Here is a 7,941-nt window from a genome sequence, read left to right as displayed (position 1 = left end):
ATGGTTATAGGTCTTGCTCTAAAGAAATACTGCTCTCACATTTCAATCCACATTAATTCCTTTATTCACTCACAAGTCGCGCAAAAATTTTCGGGGGACTTTTTAATTTTGTTTGTAATTATATAAAAAATATCTCCAAAATTATTCCTACATTCGTTTAAAACTTTAAATATACTTGCTTGAATATTTCTGACTTTTAATTTCTTTTATTAACTCGTCTCATGTTTTCGTACATATATAAATAATAAAAAAGCGATCTAAATTGGATAAAAATTCTGTCAAACCAAACGCCAAGCTCAAAGAAAAGGATTTTTGTATGCGGAAAATTTTTTTATGCTGATATTATGAGGGTTTCTTATAATATATGCTTTTGATAAAGTTCAGTACTTTTTTAAGTCATGATTTAATAATGAATATATTGAATGACGAATAATAATAAAATTTATTAAAAAAATTTTAATTAATGATTGAAAAAAAATTTGTGAAGTATCAACAAGTTTCTTAATGAGCTTTAAAATGATATTTTTTGTCACCTTTTGTTGAGCTTGGCGTTTGGTTTGACAGAATTTTTAGCCAATTTAGATCGCTTTTTTATTATTTATATATGTACGAAAACATGAGACGAGTTAATACATTAAGCGCCGTGCATTAAACGCTTTATGGCCGCATCATAAACTGCTCGTCTCGTTATCACCACGCAGATTATCTTAGGTGCTTTTGCAGGGTCAAAGGTTACACCAGGTCAAAGTCGCCGCTGGTGTGCAGAGCTTCGCCCACTTGCCGTCCGCGGCTAGCAGACACTGAGGCACCGCCTCTAGCTGAGACGGTGAAAGGCGCCTTCGCCAGGTACGGAAGAGAAAGCACCTTTTGACGTCACCAAGGAGGTCAATCCAGCGGTATGTATTCTACGCTTACATTACTTTTAATATCGGCGGCTCGGTGGTCTAGGGGTATGATTCTCGCTTAGGGTGCGAGAGGTCCCGGGTTCAAATCCCGGCCGAGCCCATCATCTTTTTACTCTCATCAAACAGTTTGAATAAATGGTAGCTCCATGTCTATTTAAACAAAATTATTTTTTTAAAAACTTGCATTGGTTAATTTATAATAATTTATTTTTAATTTTATTTAACAACAGTTATTTTAAAAGTGATAATTTATTTAACAAAATTTAATTTTTTATATCAAATAAATTAAAATTTAATGTATAAAATTATAAATATTTTAATAAATCATGCATTTTATAAAGTAGATTAAAGTTTTATTTAAAATAGTAGTTAAAGTATTTTTAATTTAATCAAAAATCTTAGGAAAAAATATAATATACACAGCAATGGGCAGAAGTTGAAACTGTGGAAATGAATGAAATGCTTGCAGATTTGAAATTAAAATTTGATCAACATGTACTCTAAATTTTTCTGTTTAACATCATGGTTGAGTGTTTCGTCCACGTTAGTCGCACAAAAGCAAAAATTCCATTTCCCCTTTCTCACTAAACTTTTTCCGCTTTTGTGCAACTGCAATGAAAACAAACAAGCACTCGCCCACAAAAGATCGATTTAAATATTAATGAGAGGCGAAAATTAAATTCATACAGGTATAGAGAGCAGCGCTCTCTGTGCATTTTAATTAATTCCGTCCTCAGGTGCTCAGGCGATATTAATTTAAATTGCTCGTGCAATTTCGCCTCCCCCTAAATAAAAAGCAAAAATCCCACTGCCATCCCCGAAAATAAAATTCGTTTGCGCAATTCCGCAGCTAATCTGCACGTAGGAAATTTGCATACATTTGACCCCTCCACGCTCATCATTTTTGGCTCGATTCGCACAAATGAAATAAAAAACTGGCACGGGTCAAAAAGCAGCACAAAAAAAGTGTAATAAAAGCAACATTGCAAAAGGAAACGGAATAAAAATATAGAGTTTGTTGTAAAAAAATCAAAATACACACAAGTGTGTACGGTCGTTTTGTTCTCGCTCCAGAAATGCTGGTCCCCTGGAGTGAGAGCAAGAGCGAAAGATGATTGAGAGCCGGAATTCAAAACAAAGGCGGGCAATAATCTCTTGATAGCGAGAGGAAAAACACGCAGAGTACAATGCGGGCAGAGTCGGAGAGTTGGAAGCTGAAAATTTAAATTTATTTATTCGGCGGTCCGACTGCGCGCGTCTGCATTGCTGTATTTTTTATTTTTTTATTCCCAGCGTATACTCTTGCGGGTACCACACACTGCTGCACATTTTAATGGCTATGTACCGCTTTTTCTCCTCTTTCGATACACACACGTCTTTTTTGTACATCTCACTGATACATGGGAGCAGCACTGTTGGCAGCAGCGACCATTGAATCGCGGCCAAATCTCGGCACAAAGTAGATCCTAGACAGTTTGCGCTTTGAAATTTGGTTTTTGAGAGGCTTAACGGTTCAGAGAAAAGGGACGAGAGCTGTAAATCTTATGCACGTATAGGCACACATTGTTTGAGGCGCAGAAAAACATAGGTTTAATTGCGATGACGGATTTTCAAAGGGCTTTCACGGCTGAAAAATAATGTTCTCATCAACTAAACTTGAACCTCGTCAAATTTAAAATGTATGCATATGCTCATTCTGAGAGGCTGACGAAACCTTATTTTTTGATCCAGTAAAAAAAAATTATCAATTTAAGTATTTAAAGAAAGGAGAAAGATTAAAAATTAAAATATAAAATAGATTTAATCAGATTTTTGAACTGCAATATTCATTCCACACAAGATTTAATATAAAATCTATTATTTACTTTCTTACGCTATTGGAATTGGAAGTGTTTGAGATGGACTAATTTCTCTGGTAATTTTTATTTATTCATTCTTTACATGATTAATTATTATTTTGTTAATAAATATAAACGATAATGTTATATTTAAATAAAAAATAATTATTGTTGCGTAAATGAATTTTCATATTGCACTATATTTTGGCTGGTTTCCAATTCGCCATTACGTTATTCGTTTACGCATTACGTTGTTCGTTTTGCCAAGGAAATCGTATAAGCCGTTTCCAATTCACCAAAACGATACACGTAAACGGAATCCGAGTACAGCAAAACGTAAAAGCGGTTTCCGATTCGCCAAAACGTACTCCGTAAACGTATTACGAGTGCCGACAGTGGTTTCCAATTCTCCAAAACGTAGTACGTTTACGTGCAACTCGTTACGAGCACCAAACGTGCTTCATACGTGATACGAACGTCGTTTTAATAAAAGTGCCACTTTTTGTTTCCGCTTCTGAATCATTATAATTGGTGCTTGTAATGAATTCTTAATTATCTCATCCATTTGAGTATAAAGTCCTTCAATTAGAGTTAATTTTCCACCAATCAAGTTAATTCGGTTATGGGGGTGAGCGGGGGTGAGTTGAAGGAAATTAGTTTTATGTCAAGTGCGTAACATGATTATAGGCTAAAATTTTGTGAGGAAATCAATGGTGTATTTGATTTTAATGAAAAATGTTAATTTCAACCCTTAATTAGCAATTAACTCAAAAACAAACAAATTGAAGTGCAATACATGACTTTATAGGGTAAAATTTGAAGCCCAAGCGATTGCCAGCATCAATTTTGCGCTATCAATTTAATTTCATCCCCTAAATTGAAATATAATGATGTTCACACAAATTTTAGAGCGAGACATGTTTAAATGGTAAAATTTGACACCAAATCGTTTGCCAGAAGTTATTTTGCTCTAAAAAAATAATTTCAACCCCTAATTTGAGATTATGTGAAGTAAACAACAATTTCAGAGCGAGACATGTATAAATGGTAAAATTTGACGCCAGATCGTTTGCCAGAAGTTATTTTGCTCTAAAAATTTAATTTCAACCCCTAATTTGAAATTACTCAAAATTAACAACAATTTCAGAGCGAGACATTTTTTATTGGTAGATTTCAAAGCCAGGCCGATTGCCAGGGAAAATTTGGAAAATTCTACTTACTTAATAAAATTTCATCCCCTTATTCGTAATATTATGGAATTAACAACAATTTAAGAGATATAGTTGCTTTATGTATGTAATTTTAATGCTAGATCGATTTTCAAATGTTATTTTGCACTTAATTTGCTTACAATTTTAATTTCAACCCCTGATTTCCTTATTTATTAACTTATGTTTGATTTTTTTAGTTAAGTATGGCAATCAATGTGGCTCTAAATTCGCTAAATTCAACTCATATCAACAAGTCTCGCTCTTAAGTTGTTGTTAATTTCATATAATTTCAAATTAGGGGTTAAAATTATTTTTTAGAGCAAAATAACTTCTGGCAAACGATCTGGCGTCAAATTTTACCATTTAAACATGTCTCGCTCTGAAATTGTTGTTAATTTCGTGACATTTCAAATTAGGGGTTGAAATTAAATTTTTAGAGCAAAATAACTTCTGGCAAACGATCTGGCGTCAAATTTTACCATTTATACATGTCTCGCTCTGAAATTGTTGTTTATTTCACATAATTTCAAATTAGGGGTTGAAATTATTTTTTTAGAGCAAAATAACTTCTGGCAAACGATTTGGTGTCAAATTTTACCATTTAAACATGTCTCGCTCTAAAATTTGTGTGAACATCATTATATTTCAATTTAGGGGATGAAATTAAATTGATAGCGCAAAATTGATGCTGGCAATCGCTTGGGCTTCAAATTTTACCCTAAAGTCATGTATTGCACTTCAATTTGTTTGTTTTTGAGTTAATTGCTAATTAAGGGTTGAAATTAACATTTTTCATTAAAATCAAATACACCATTGATTTCCTCACAAAATTTTAGCCTATAATCATGTTACGCACTTGACATAAAACTAATTTCCTTCAACTCACCCCCGCTCACCCCCATAACCGAATTAACTTGATTGGTGGAAAATTAACTCTAATTGAAGGACTTTATACTCAAATGGATGAGATAATTAAGAATTCATTACAAGCACCAATTATAATGATTCAGAAGCGGAAACAAAAAGTGGCACTTTTATTAAAACGACGTTCGTATCACGTATGAAGCACGTTTGGTGCTCGTAACGAGTTGCACGTAAACGTACTACGTTTTGGAGAATTGGAAACCACTGTCGGCACTCGTAATACGTTTACGGAGTACGTTTTGGCGAATCGGAAACCGCTTTTACGTTTTGCTGTACTCGGATTCCGTTTACGTGTATCGTTTTGGTGAATTGGAAACGGCTTATACGATTTCCTTGGCAAAACGAACAACGTAATGCGTAAACGAATAACGTAATGGCGAATTGGAAACCAGCCTTTATCGACTTGCAATGTACCTACATATGAAGTTTGCATCTGCTTTACTTTGCTTTATTCCCATTGTTACTTTTACAAAAACTAGACGTTCGCCCTGCAAATATATAATACTATTTTCACCCCAGGAATTTCACCCCTTCTGACTCGACTCGTTCGCTCTTCCGGTCGGCCCCCTGCCGATCAGCTTTATTTTTCCGATTTTCTTTCTTGCTCTCTCCCATGTGCCATTTCTTTCAATATTTTTTTTCTCTTTCTCGGCGCGACACGAGAAGTTGCAGTTGGAAAATAATAATTGGCAAGTCGAAGAGCCGTTCGGCGGCGGCGACCGCCTCCGAGGGCCGCCCCCGGGGACGGTGGTCCACCTGTGATCGTGCAATTTGTGCCATTCAAGGCAAAAGTCGTCTTGCCTCCCGTGGGAAAGACGGCGGAAAATAATCAGTCCAACAGAGGAGAAAAATCCACTCCAAAAAAAGAACTGCTAAATCTCCTGGTTTGTTCCCCGGCTCCACGTAAGTAAATTTGTCAAGCCGGAGATCAAGCTTGACAAATTAAAAAGAAAGAAATGTCCACTGGATCGCACCAGAGAGAAAACTTTTCTTATATAAAAACTGCGCGTTCAATTCAGTGTTGTTTATTTCAAGCAATCAAAAGTAATTTCGTTAATCCTGCTAATTATCAGTTAGTGGGTGTTGGTTGCAATCAGCGTTGAAAGGGCGCGTGTTTTTGTTTTGCGGTGCTGCAGCAGGGAGGAATTTATGGGGTTGAAAGTGTCCTCCGGATGGTGCATTTTCAATTTAGATAAAAGCCCGGCGCGGCTGCTGCTGTGTATTTGTAAGTACGGTTGCGCTCATGTCTCGGCGCGCAGTCACCTTTATTGGCCGCTGATTTAATTTTATTGCCCATCTGCTGCTGCGGCTAGCAGGTATTTGCACTTTCCAACGTGCACAACCGATCGCCGTCGCGGAATATCGCGTGGAGTTATGCGCCATTTGCATAAAACACAATGGAATTCCAAAACGAATGCATCAATTGAGTCTGGAAATCGATTGAAACGGCGTCGTCTGCAAAGGTCCAATAATTCCTGAAGGGGCAGAATTTTTTGTTTGGAAAAATGCAAAAATAAAAATCATGATTTCCATGATTGTTATTTTTCTATGAAAATCATAAATACACAATAAAAGCATTCTTATTTTTTAGTTTAATTTCATAATCCTTTTAAAACCATTTCCTCTAAAAAAGTTTGCAAGTGATCACTGAAGGAATTGACCGTCAGCTTATTTTCTCTGATTCTGCACTTTATACGGTTTTTACCTTTTGATCGAATAGACCAATCACGCCCCTAATTTTTCAGCATTCAAGTGACCAGAAGTTCTCTCAAGCAGAGAAACATTTCGTCTTTCTTCGTTTTTTTTTTTTGCGTCCCCCTGATGAGTGCCTCTCTGCAAGGTGTGCGAGTGAGTTAGTGCTAGTGTGGCGCAGTGTGATGAATTATAAATAATTGCCGCGTCGGAGGCTCTGCCGGTCAGTGGAATTATTTTTCTTCCTTCAAGCCGCTTTTATAAACTGACCGCGCGTGAAATAAAACCGACCCTGATCGAACGTGACCCCCCGTGCGACGCCACGTCAAATGGGCGCCCCTAATTCGCCCCATACACGCCGAGCACACGTGACCGAATTTCGTTTAATATGTGTCTATTTCTGCCTCAACGTGCGTCCAAGTGAAAATTGCAACCCTTGGCATTTATCAATTTATTCCACTGCAGCAAATTTACTCTCTTAGTTCACAATGATGAATTTACCAGAATTTTCTTCAAAATTTTTCTCGTGGTACAAACATTTGTTTTAAAGTGGCATATAGTTGAAAAAGTTTTGATACCATTTTATTGTATTTAAAATTTAAATTAACCTTATTAAAAAAGAAAATGAATTTTACTATCAGAAGTAAATTTAATATATTTAACATTAAACCTCATTTGTTAAAAACAATAATTAATATGATCGTGTCAAAACCAAAAGGGTTCTGTATTTAAAGTTTTAAAAAGTTGTTTGGCTTTGATAATGCAAAAGGAATAATTGATTTTTATTACTTTTAATATGTCTTCAGTATAGTAACTTTTTATATTTTTAATATTCGTTTTTAAAAAATTCATTTTTTTATCGTTCATGTTTAATTTCATTTTTACCTTCTCAAATAAATTAGATGTGTTGATTTTTATTAAGTGAGAGTGGAAATTTACATATACTGTAGTTGCCAGGAACGTCAACCTTCTCAAGAACGCACAAGACCTTTTCGATCGGAGGCTAATGACAATTTGTAGAAGACTGATTGTGCCAATTGACAGCACCGGCAGGCAGGCAGGCAGGGATGATAAAAGACTCGGCACAAAGTATGTGCTGAGAGGTAGCGCGTGATTGGAATGGCGTTTTAATTAGCGACTGTTTTATTGGAAATGTCTCTCGGGGATGTTTTCGAATGTTTAAATGCGCGCGGCCCTCCTTCTGCTTCTTCGGCAGCCGACGAATAAATAGATGAGGCACAAAAGACGCTCGAGAGCATCATTCTTCATCTGCTCATCAGCCCCTTCCCATAGCGTACAAGTTAAATCAGTGCTTCATCTTGAGAAAAGAGAAAATCTGGCAAGACTGCAATCAATTCTTCCGATCGCTCT

At 35.9% G+C, this 7,941-nt stretch overlaps 1 non-coding gene across 1 annotated transcript; it reads left to right on the top strand.

The window, feature by feature from the left end:
• Positions 1 to 933: 933 nt before the first annotated feature.
• On the top strand, positions 934 to 1,005 carry Trnap-agg (transfer RNA proline (anticodon AGG)). Its single transcript has one exon. It is a non-coding gene; the product is annotated as a tRNA-Pro (tRNA).
• Positions 1,006 to 7,941: the final 6,936 nt, after the last annotated feature.

This window comes from Neocloeon triangulifer, unplaced genomic scaffold (genome assembly GCF_031216515.1).
Source record: "Neocloeon triangulifer isolate White Clay Creek 2 clone unplaced genomic scaffold, ASM3121651v1 ptg000012l, whole genome shotgun sequence".
NCBI classification, from domain to species: Eukaryota; Metazoa; Arthropoda; class Insecta; order Ephemeroptera; family Baetidae; genus Neocloeon; species Neocloeon triangulifer.
This window is presented reverse-complemented; position numbering and strand designations above follow the sequence as displayed.